At 38.7% G+C, this 12,988-nt stretch overlaps 1 long non-coding RNA gene across 1 annotated transcript; it reads right to left on the bottom strand.

Moving 5' to 3' along the window:
* Positions 1 to 9,695: 9,695 nt before the first annotated feature.
* LOC139941167 (uncharacterized) lies at positions 9,696 to 12,785 on the bottom strand. Its single transcript, XR_011786548.1, has 3 exons — positions 12,144 to 12,785; positions 11,313 to 11,425; positions 9,696 to 10,856 (listed from the first exon to the last, which is right to left on the bottom strand). It is a non-coding gene; the product is annotated as an uncharacterized lncRNA (long non-coding RNA).
* Between the last annotated feature and the right edge of the window lie 203 nt (positions 12,786 to 12,988).

Raw genomic sequence — 12,988 nt, 5'->3', positions numbered from 1 at the left:
CCTAATTTGACCTTGGGGACGGAAACTCTCTCTGACTCACACGGCTCCACCAATCTATGGTTGTATACAAAACATGGGCATTTGTTTCCAAAGGCTTGCGTCGCGCCATTGACAGAAGACATGCAGTATCACACAATCGCTTATCCTACAGAAAACCCATACCTTTTCATTGGCGTACTTTTTTTAAAACTGTTTCTGTGTAATTTTCTTAAGGCTTTTTAACGGTTAGAATGTACCCTCAAACAGGCTGGTCCTGGAGAGACCGCATTATAAATTCGATAAATTGTTATTATTTTTCATCCATGTGATCTAGATTCACGCCAAATTCCTCAAAAACATACAGTGCAGCTCAAAATGAAAGCAAACACGTTTCGCAGTTACGAAACAGACGCCTGTTAATCCCCATTTACTTGTATACTCAACTTTAACAAACCAATCGGCATCCGAAACCATATCATCAGGTAGCCTTACACTAGCCCGGGGACTTTTACACATATGACGCGCATCCTACGTGTTCTTGTGCACACATAACTATCATCTTAAAGTGTTTCTTTTTGTTTCGGCGCCTTGAGCACCTTCTTGGTGGATACGTGCGCCACATAATACTCGTTTTTTATTATCTGTAGTTTAGACACGTACACAATTTCTTAGTAAGTCAAAGCATGCTACAAAATGCATTGGAAAACAGTTCTTCACACGTGTCTTCATGATGTAACAAAAATCTGAAGTAACCCGTTAAACCATCCCCCTACATGTGAGACATTCCACGCGCGTACACTAAGAACGATTTCTACTGCTTTGATGAGCCGTGGAGACAGGTTTCTCCAAGTAACCTTGGATTAGGCTAGGTATTCTTTCTCTATCGTCAGGCGACTCCAAGCATCCTTAATTGATCCAACGTGGATTCTGCCTTGCATAATAAAGCTTTTAAATTGGCAATCTTTTTTTGTATGACCCCTCAGTCTCAAGGTCACGATTTTCCAACAATCCTCGTACTCTCTACAAATCAGGTTTACAATTACGTCACAACCTTGCATGTCCGTAATGAATTTGTTAAAGTCATGTTCTACGCGTGTTTTTATCAAGTAGACACGACTAGTGCCGAAATACTTTCCAGGCTAACTAGTTATATGACCTCTAGTTATATGACCTCTAGTTATATGACCTGTATAGTTATATGACCTGTAGTTATATGACCTCTAGTTATATGACCTCTAGTTATATGACCTCTGATCAAGTCTTTCACGTTCACATTACGTAACTACCGATATAGGTTTGTTTGAAGGAAACGGGAAAACCTTGACCACAATTTTGACAAAAGTAAAAAACAGAAAAATAAATTTATTTTAACAATTATTGTTTTACACAATTGTAATGTGCTTTGGCCCATTGACCACAAAATTTGAATGTTAAATTATAAACTATGGTAATACAAACAGTAATATTCATAATGACAGTATAACAAACGAGCAACACTGGCCAATTGTTGTATTTTCTTCTGAAATCCTTATTTTCAGTTCGGATGGTTTTAAAACATAGGGATAGTGCAACATGAGTGAACTCAATTACCCCTTGCTGCATTTCTGCAATGCCGTTATCTAATAATGCCCGATACAATTATACATTTTAGTAAAACATAATGAAATTCTACTACGCAAAAGTCACTGAGAATAAATATAGTGCATAGTAAATGGAATCTCACTGACGATTCTCCTGTTCTTGTTGATGATTCAATTATTTTGAATTTTATAAGAGAAATTAAACTAATTTAACCTTGACTCTCAGTTGTATACAGATTACAGAGGGCGACTGATTGCATATAAGATTGCAATCTAAAAAATGCAATACAGCCAGCAATATCTGACAATCTCCAAAACGGTTGCATGTTAAGTTTGAAGATGCACCCTAGACATTGACAAAACACAAAATTTAGAACGGACATTGCCATGGTAACATACGGTCAATAATTGTGGAAGTATTCTCCCGCTTGATTGAACAATCATATTCTGACGTTTTGAACCACAGTTCCGCACTAAAAAAAGACATCCGGAGGCCTGTGTAGTTGTTTGTATGAATATATATTTTGGGAACATTAGAATTAGCTGTTGCAAACTGCTTACAACTAACATGACCTATGCTTTTGCTGTATGCTTTCCGACTCTATCTCTCGCTCTATTCATGTATGTACACTTGACTGCTTCATTACCTGTTCATGTGTGTTTTGTTGCCATTTAGCCTTCGAAACAAACTCTGCAAGGTTAGAAACGTCAGGCCATAAACTATTTTTTGAATATATATTTTGTTATACACAATGTGGCTGAAATCGTCTAAACTGTTCATTTTGTCCACCTTCTGCATCTACTGTCTGTCTACTCCTCCTTTCCTTTCACTCCCGTTCCACCTGAGTACACCTTTGTGACACTAATCATACTTGAATGGGTGTGTTGTGACGTCATCTACCCTCAGAGAAAAGACTCTGGTGCTCGGGTCAACATGTCAGACCATTAGCAATATATGTCTACTTTCTTTGAATGAAAACATATGGAAAGACACGTAGGGTCAGGCAATTATCAATTTATGTCCATTTTATGTGCATAAAAATACATGAACAGACTCTGGTGGGGTCAGCATGGGGTCAGGCCATGTCTATTTTCATTGCATGAATGTAAACTGAAATCGAAAAATGATAAACTTATCTTAACACTGCATTTAAGAAGATGGAACCTGACTGTTTTGTTTCATTACCGTCAACCTACCCAACTCTTACTTTATTGCGAGGGCATTCATAACGAGCCTTAATTTTTTTAATAAAAAAAATACTAGTTATACACTGTTCGAAATAACTCAGAAATTACCCGAATTCTGGGCCCTAATGGACACCATCCATTTATGGGTATAAAAATGACCCAGATATGTGTCAAAACTGACGCAGATCCCATGTGGAAATCTAAAAATAAAATCAAAAATCAAAACCGGTTTCCTGGTCAGCTTGACTCGGAATGGGTCAGGCTCTACCTGGGCACAAACTTCGCGTCAACTGACCCTGGTGTCGCGTAAAACTACACAGACAGGTGTATATTGTTACTTGATATAATTTCAACCTGTACATCACACCTTTAACAGTGCTGTTGAATTTCGAGACGTTTAATCGTGGCAATTGCTGTATGGTGTTCCATTTCTCGCCCCTGTTCATCTACTTTGTTTTCGTCTTTGCGACGACAACATTTGCATACGGTTGGAGGAATGTATACCCTTTAAAGGAACACGTTGCCTTGGATCGGTCGAGTTGGTCTTTGAAAAGCGTTTGTAACCGTTTTTTATAAAATGCATATGGGTAGAAAGATGTTGTAAAAGTAGAATACAATGATCCACACAAACATGCCTCGAAATTGCGTGGTTTTCCTTTTACCTCGTCGACTAACACGTCGGCCATTTATGGGGGTCAAAATTTGACTCCCATAAATGGCCGACCATGTTAGTTCGCACAGTAGAAGGAAAACCACGCAATTTCGAGGCAAACTTGTGTGGATCATTGTATTCTACTTTTATAACATCTTTCCAACCATATGCATTTTATAAAAAACGGTTACAAACGCTTTTGTTTTGACCAACTCGTCCGATCCAAGGCAACGTGTTCCTTTAAGCAGCTTTACTGTAAAAACATAAACACAAAGTGGTGCGTGGGAAAAGTAATTTCTCCTCCTGTAGATCAGTAATTTAACACCAGAGTACGTTTATTTTAGGAAAGCGCTTTTAAAACACCATGTAATAAACCTCAACGGGTTAAAGGTACTGGACACGTTTACGAGCACCGAAGAGCTATATAGCATAAAACATTGTGAGAAACGGCTCCCTCTTAACGTAGTTTTTGAGACAGAAGTAATTTCGCACATTTAAATGTGAGGAAGACTTGAGGCCTAAAGCCTTCCTCGGACATTTTAAAGCACACACATCTGTGCAACAGGGGTGTCATTACTTTCTTGCATATTCGATGACCAATTTAAAAAAAATGTTCGCTTAAAAGCGAACATTTTTTCAGGTTTGTTATTTTATGCGTTGGATACACCAAGTGAAAGTACTGGTCTTTGACAATTTCCAAAGGTGTCCATTGCCTTTAATGTATAGAACCAATATTGGACAACAGCTAGAATCACCAGTTTGTTTGCAGTGCAAGTCTGAGAGTTTTTGAAAGTGACACAAATTTGTCGAAAGTCTACTTCACCCCTTTAAAAATACGTCAGTCGGATCACGTCTGGGGACTGATTAGACCTCGCACAAAGCCTAGCATTAATTGATTTGTTTTAATTTAGTTCACAAGATTAGTTTGCGTAAGGCTGAATCAAGGCTCGTCTTACCAATTAACCCAGTCCTAAAAAAACTGCCAAATCCCAAATCCAAGCGGATTGCAGTAAAAGCTGTGCAAATAGAATTGTAAGGTTGGATCTTATTGAAGTTGTAGATCCATGATCTTGTTAAAGGAGAAAGGGCAGGTTTCTTGACGTCATTTAATACAAGATTTACTGAATTCAGTAATCACAAGCTTACTATATACAAATAGAATTACCAATAACCTTAACAACAATCACCTTATTACGAGCTCGCGTTGGAATGATCTTAGTTATCTAACAATGTTTGTTTTTTTCATTTTGTGACGGACGTAGAAGAAACGTACATTTTATGTACACATTCAGTTCTGATTATAATAATCTTGATGGCATATCTAAAAATATATATTCTTTTTCTTTTTAAGAAGGGTGTATTAAAACATGGTACAAAATGTTACGACAGACTCATCTACGCAAGGCGTGTGACGCGTACGTTTCAGCCATCTATAAGTGTTGCTTCGGATCGGTCGAGCTGTTCTTTGAAAAGCGTTTGAAACCGTTTGTTATAAAATGCACATGATTGGAAAGATGTTTAAAAGTAGAATATAATGATCCACACAAACATGCCTCGAACTTGTATGCTTTTCCGTATACGTCTTGAACTAACACGGTCGGCCATTTTATCGGGGGAAAAATTGAGTCGCGACGTAAAAGGAAACCGTACAATTTCAAGGGATGTTTGTGTAGATCATTCTATTCTACTTTCAAATTATCTATCTAACCATGCGCATTTAATAACAAACGGTTTTCAAACGCTTTTCAACGACCAACTCGACCGATCCAAGGTGACGTGTTATTTTAACTACATGCACGGTTCACACACACGTCTAGCCAACGCAAGAGGGATCCCATCTTGCAGATTGCAACAATACAACTGATGCAGAAACTTCCGCGCAATGAAAACGTGTCTATATGCACGGAGCCCGACACAAGGCAATTAACAGGCAACAAGTTCCAGGCAATCTCCACTTTAGAAAACTTATTCATATTTCAGTGTTCTCATGATGTTCCTGTGGATAGTAAGTTGCAGCTTAAATAATGTCCCTTGTGCTACCGAAGTGTTCCCTTTTTGCATGCTGTGCAGTTGGTTGCCCATAAAGTTGCCTGAAAACATTGCCCTGCCTGACATGGCCTTATAATGCCCTGTTTATTTGCCCATTGCATGCACAACCTGAAAGCAAATGCAAATAATGTAATGTACTCGATGCAAAAAAAAAATTGTGACACAATAGTCTGTTTTTGCAATTCACATGAAGTGTGAACCGAGTTTGAAAGAGGCTTTTGCTCAGCACAAGGATGACATGGGCAGATGCTATGACAATGATAATGATGACGAACCGTGCGCTTAAGACTTTAAATATGACGAAAGCTAAACTTATGTGTTTATTACCGTAGAATGACTACGGGCGTAACAGGTGGACGACTGCGCAAACCAACATGTAGAGTTAAACCAGATTCATACTTACTGCGAATGCGATACGAATTATAACGTCACAAATTCGCAACGAATAATTCGCAACTTTGTGCTCACCTCCTACGAAACAGTCGCTGCGAAAATATCTTTGTGAACGTCAAAATTCGCTTTTCGCTTTCGCATGAAGTATGAACCGGGGCTTTATGATTATATTCTATCCCCTGCGCAGTAGCGTGAGCAAAGATCAAAATTCATATGATACGCTTTTAGATAAAAGATCTCCATTCATATCAGTAACTTGAAACCATAATTCTTCTGCTGAATTAAATTTGTTTGTACAAATAAATCATAAAGTAACCTGACCCCCATCCCCATATACAGGTATTGTTTTCATGGGCAAATAACTTAAAGAGGGGGGGGGGGGGGAGGTGTACACCGTACTTTTGGTAAATACTCTAAATTGTTGGGGACCAAGAAGCCTGAGAATTTCAGTTCGGCGTGAGATTCATCTTAGGTCTCTCCCAAACTATCTCAGCATAATAAAAAAAAAGTATAACAACAAAGTAAAACAACAAGCGCACTAATTTGTTAATTAATAAACAGAACCAATCTTTGTATGAGAGAGATTGGTTGATGCCAGCTTGGTGTTTATATACCCTTGTGGTTCTCTTGAAGGGAAAATCCTCTAAAAACAAACCCGACAGTTCTTCCTTTAAATGTTGTTCTGACTACATTTAATTGACTGGCAATGCACTATGATGAAGTACTACACTGATGCGACGAGACATTACTTGGTCCCCTAATGGAGCTCTGTTCCTTAAAGGAACGAGCTTTGATTAACCGACTTTTTAACCTATAAAATGAATCACCGATCTTTCATCTCGCCAGTTCGCACAATATTCACTCTAGATTCATCTATACGAGTGTCAAGATAACAAATTCATACTAATTGCGCTCGTTCGCTCTGCTATGATAAAATAAAGCACCTTTAGGTGTCGCTGTTTCTCAGAAAATTTGATACCATCGATTGGGCAATAGAATGTGAATAATAATTTGTTGCAAGGGACCAATTCTCTACTTCGGAATAAATTAAACGCTGGGTCTTAAAATCTGATATTAACGTCTCAGCCTCAGCCTGATCTGATAAGCAGTCTGGGCCACGTAGACGTCTGGGATCTAATCCAGATATTCTGGGGGATTTATATCTCCGAATGCAATTATCAAGGAATCAAAATAAGAAAATCGTCTGGTACCAACAGGAAGTGCCTGAACGCTATCAGCAGATCGGTGCTGATTGACGAATAAACAAGTTAGAGAACCGAAGATTCTATCTTGGGCAAAGTTGCCATGAAGAACGGTTGAAACTTGTTAAGAAGAGTGCCCGAGGAAAAGCTTTGCCGCGTGGGATGAGAGGCTCTACGTATAAGATCTGATGGGAGTATGGGAACTCAAAGAAAATAAACCTGTAAAGGTTTCCCGTAATTCATTTCCTAGTGAATTTTTAGAACTTATAATTGATTGCTCAGAGGCACAACACCTGTATTGGGGCAGACTTTGTTGAGCTGACAAAAAATGAGCTTTTATTTATTTATTTTGAACTCGTTTTTTTAATTGAGTGATAGTTAGATGTAAGCTTTTATATCATACGTGCAATCCATCATCGCTTAGGAGTGGTTGATTAGAAAGAAAAAAAAATAACTGTGACACCATTTTTGTCAGCATATCGACTTATACCCTGCATCGTACTTTTTTGTTTAGTTTCGTTTCCAAACAAATGTCATGTTTCAACGATCTACATTGATGTTGTTTGTTTACTCGTCTCTGCGAAAAGACACAGAGCAATGCTAGTAATCGAAGACAAATCTCAAACTTGTGAAGTGGTTCGCCAATAAAATACTCAGATAGGAACAGCCTATAGTTGAAGCCTGCGAGACCATTAAATCGGACACTATATCAACTTGTTATTCAGTCATCAGATAGGTTGGGTGAAACATATATCAAGAGAAAATGTTTCGTCAGATGTGTTATTGATTTTCCTGAAGACTTTATAGCATAAACCATCAATATTAGAACCTTCGGAGAGCCCCTTCCCAGCGTGCGAACAACTTTATTACAATTTTCTGCCTTTTAAGATCAGTGCAGGGAAATAAATGCATTTTGAGAGTGGGAGTTTACGTCCATCTTTTTAAAACAAATTAAAGATGGACTATAACAGATTATTGATATAGCCAATACTACTATTTTTGTACAAGAAATGTAAAATAAGGACTGATATTTTAGTAGTATTCAATAAAACCTTTACCGTCATGCAAAAAAAAACACAAATTCGCGCGGCGTACTCCGACCCAGAAAACTCAGTTTCGGCAAAAGCCGGTGACCCACGAACCATTCATACACAGTGTGTGACGTCACACCACGTACCGAAGCTCTGTACACAGTGTGTCAGGTTGATCGTGTGCGTGCATTTTACATGTACATTGAATGTGGAATAACATCGGACACTATAGGCTGCATTTTTTTGACACAAAAAAACAGCGAAATTGTCCGATGGCAGCGGGTCTTGGGAAAACCACAGTATAGATGAGGAAAAGGCATTTCAGGGAGGCACTTCAGAGGAAAGTGAGGGCTCTAGCGATAAGGGGAGCTCACCGGACGAGAGAGAAGCCGAAGACGTGTTATGAGTACATGTAGTTAACCAGCCCGGGGACGATGATCGTCAGGCCGAAGACGATGAGCCAAACCCTGATGATCGACGGCTAAAGACAGACTGGTAAGGCCACAAAACGTTTCATGAATTACACTGAATGATGCTTCGTTTGATCAGTTTATTTCTGCTCCCAAAAATAGTTGAAGGCTATCCTTGACTAAATTAAAACATGAACGAACATGATGGACAAGGTTTATTGTTTACCTCCATTCACGTTATAATACATGTATGTGAACAACACATGCACCGACTTAGGCAGTAGAAATGTGAGGGGAGGGGTAATTTTTGTCTTGCGTTTTATACTTTGTTGGCAAAATTCATACATTATCAATTTAAACTGATATTGTAGATAACCTATGTTGTTGTTTTTCTCCACCAAGTAACTGCGTGGTGGTTGACACATGTGCATCTACACAAATATCTCATGTACATGTATGTAACTGCTACTTTGGATTATGATTGCCTTCTGGCATGGGTATAGTTTTAAAGCAATTCAGGTACACACATATGCAATATTAACACTTCACCATGCAAACCACAAATCTGTTGTTAATAATTTTGTATGAATTCTTTTGTTAATAATTTTGTATGAATTCTTTTGTTTTGTTTTACAGAAAACACTGCAATGATGATTATCAGCAAGTGGTGAGCTTAGGACTATCTTGTCCGTTCAACCGCTGCCACTGACATCATGTTTGATGGCAGCAACACGAAGGACGTTTCCAAACCCTCGTGTACAGTACAGTGGAAGGATTTTCGTATCCACCAACGGATTAGGCAGCTTTGCTTTGGTTTATTTGTCTTCAGTCGTAACAATTTTCCAAGTTATAATGATCCGGAGGGAGTGAGAAATAATTTGATAAGCCATAATAATTTACGTATAAATGTATATGTATATTATTTCATTTTGTTTCTTTCAGATGGGTGGGTGGTTCAAATTGATTAATTTAATTTGAACCACCCACCCCTCGAAAGACACAAAATGTAAATTACTATGGCTTATAAAATTAGGTGTGTGGTTCAAATTGATTAATTTAGCACTTATGTGCAATAAACTTGTCCCCTGTTGTCAACAATACACTATGATTAACATGGTAACAACATTCAACTGGGTTAGCAGAAATATAAAAACAAAACAAAAAACAGAAGCCATGTACACCTCCATAATAACGACAACACTAAAACTGTATGTATTTGCAATCGACAAGAGTTTATTTTTGAGTTTAAAATATCAAAATTGAAAAAAGGTTGCCTAGTGATAGCGAAATCATCTGAACATTCCGTCATCAAAAAAAGTTAACTATACAACCCTGTCAACGCCCCTCCCCCCAAAAAAAGAAAACCTAAGCCATGTTATGTACCTAGTTAGCTGTGGTTCTCTTTATAAATTGTAAATTAAGTTGTACATTAAAAGAATATAATAAAATAATTGTGTACAGACCATGTCATTCTGTTTTTAAACAAAGTTGATTGTACTACCCTGGTTACCCCCCCCCCCAAAAAAAATATATATATAAAAAATAAAATAAAAACCCACATCAATGTGTACAAGCTAGGGCCCAATTTCATGGATCTGCTTACTGTAAACAAAGAATCGACACTTGCGGAAGCAGAAAATTCTGTGCTTACGTCAAGCGTGTTTCACAGGTTACCAGCAAATTTTGGCTTTTGCGGGTCATGGGTGCATACTTGGTTTATACCAGGCATTCTACGCTTACAAAGTAAGTGCAGAAATTTAGCCTTGGCTGTAAGCAGAGAACCATGACCATAGCGCACATTTTGGTGGTGAACAGATCCATGAAATTGGGCACAGGTCATTCTTTCTTTAAACAAGGTTGATTCTACTACCATGGACCCCCCCCCTACCAAAAAAAAGCTAGGGCCCAGTTTCATGGATCTGTATACTGTAAACAAAGAATCGGCACTTGCGGAAGCAGGGAATTCTGTGCTTACATCAAGCGCGTTTCACAGGTTACCAGCGAATTTTGGCTTTTGCCGGTCATGGGTGCATAGTTGGTTTAGAATACCAGGCATTCTACGCTTACAAAGTAAGCTCAGAAATTTAGCGTTTGGACGTAAGCAGAGAACGGTGATCATAAGCGCAGAATTTGGTGATGAACAGATCCATGAAACTGGACACAGGTCATTCTTTCTTCAAACAAAGTTGACCCCACTACCTTTGAACCCCCACCCCCCCCCCCCAAAAAAAAGCTGTTGCATCCTTTTCCGGCTGGTGAAGGTTGATGTCAATGACACGGGGGTTACACATCAGCTGCGGATGGAGTTGTTTTCATGTCTTGTCACCCTGCTGACAATGAACAAGTGCATTGTGCATGCATTCTATGCGTATCTGTTTAATGAAAAATAAAAAACAAAACCAAATAATCGTTATGTGGGATTTCTTGAAAATTTACAAGGCAGAAATACAATCTCGGAAGGTTTGACGTAACACCATGTACTGACAATCTCTCTTTGAGTTGGCGTAGTTTTGAAAAGAACCTTACATGAGTTAACGCAAAACCAGTACAAAAGGAGTCCACATGCAACAAAAACAAGGGGGCAGGTTTTCTTTATGTCTGATAGAAAACATGACCTCCAACCACCCCCCTCCCCCAGATCTACACCTAGTACAAAACTGTTCAGGTACAGATCGGGGTGGGGGGGGTTCTTGCGATTCAACACCCCATCCCCTCCCCCCCCCCCCCCCCCCCCACCGTGAACAGTTTTCAAAGGGGCAGCTGAAAAACTAAAAATGAAGAAATCATCTGATCCTCTAAAAATTTGCATGCATAGGCCTACTACTTACCTAAAGTGCTATTGAGAATCTTAGGTCTCCATTTCTAGTTCTGGCTAGCATGTCTCCGTACTGCATTGTCTTCGTCCTGCATTCTCATTGTTGTGTAGAGCTGCGAGTTATTTCTGTACAAAAAAATATAAAAACAAAAAATAAATAAATAAAAAAACTAGTGCTGAAAAAGAACTGGCCTTATTTTACAAATGCAAATATAGTAAACACTCCATAATTAACCGTGCCAAGCCAATAAACACAGCTATAGGAAAACTTCAGACTAAACTTCTCTGGAATTGGTAATTCCTGAATTAGGAGAGAAAAATTCTGAATGACCATGGATGGGCAATTATATGGATGGGAGTTTGAACATATTTTTGAGCTGTGCCTTAAAAAAAAAAAGCGAACAATTCTTAGGCAGCTTTGGCAAAAACAACGCCAGCAATCCAGTATAGACCAATATAAATACATGTCAGCAAGGCCAATAAACTGTTAACTGTAACAATCAACTTTTTAAATGGATTAATATAGTGTTCACACATGGTTGAGCATGAACATGCCAGAAAGTGTAAACCAGGGCATAAACATGTCTAAAGCACTTGGGTGGCTACATGGATTCATCACTCAACAGAGTCAATACACTATGTAGCTATTTTATGGTAGTCGGGTCAGATTCAGAGCATGCACATCGTGTCATTTGACAACAAGATGATTGTTCCTTGCATGAAAAGGGTAGAGATTGTTTACTATTTTTCTTATTACAATTACATGTACATGTATTGGGCCTGAATTAATAATGGAGATAGTTTCTCAGTAGTAGATTTTTAAAAATTATTAACAAGTACTTACCAGGCTTTTCTCCCTCTCTTTTCTGTAATGCCACTTGATTCTTTTGATGTTCCACGGCCACTTGCGACCAGGGCCACGGCAGAGGGACCCCGCCGACGTTGTAGCATGCACAAGCAGCACTGGCTGGTGCCTGGTGGTAGAAGATCCCCCTGAATTCTCTCGATGCTTAGAGGTTTAAATTTCGGAATCGATCCAGGCTTCTTACACAAACTTTGAAACTTCTAGTGCATCCACAAACAACCAAATAGTCGGCAGTATTTATAACTGATACATTAGAAACAAAAAGCTTCGTAGCACACACGCACGCCTACAGTGTGGATGAAAACGCATACACAACACACGGAGTAACATGGCGTAATCTTTGTTTACTCTCGTTGCTTCATGGGTATGACATCACCATTTTTTGACCGCGTTCATGACGTCCGCTGGTTTACAAATCCGCTTGGATTTCAGTGTTGGTTTAATAGCCGGGAACCAGTACAGGGCGGGAAATTTCAAAATCGAAGAATCGAGGTCAAATTTTTTCGGTCAAATTGTAGCAAAATTATTTGGAGAAAAACATGACCACAACAATGAATTGATAGCTGAACACAACATAAACAAGTTCTGATAGTGATTTTAATGTAGGAGTACCGTTATAGTCCATCTTTAAGTTGTTTTTACTCTGTGTGTAAATTACTGGGTAGCTAGAGGACAGATTAGAACCGGAACATACTTGAAAATCAACCAGAATTCATTCGGCAGCAATTTGGATATTCAATGACTTCAAACTTAAAATGACATCAAATGTACTAGAACATGTTCACGCTTCCGCGCACCAAGTAACAGACTGCCAAAAACAAAAA

Source organism: Asterias amurensis, chromosome 8 (genome assembly GCF_032118995.1).
Source record: "Asterias amurensis chromosome 8, ASM3211899v1".
Lineage (NCBI taxonomy): Eukaryota > Metazoa > Echinodermata > Asteroidea > Forcipulatida > Asteriidae > Asterias > Asterias amurensis.
The sequence above is the reverse complement of the archived record's forward strand: the minus strand, read 5'-3'. Positions and strand labels throughout refer to the sequence as shown.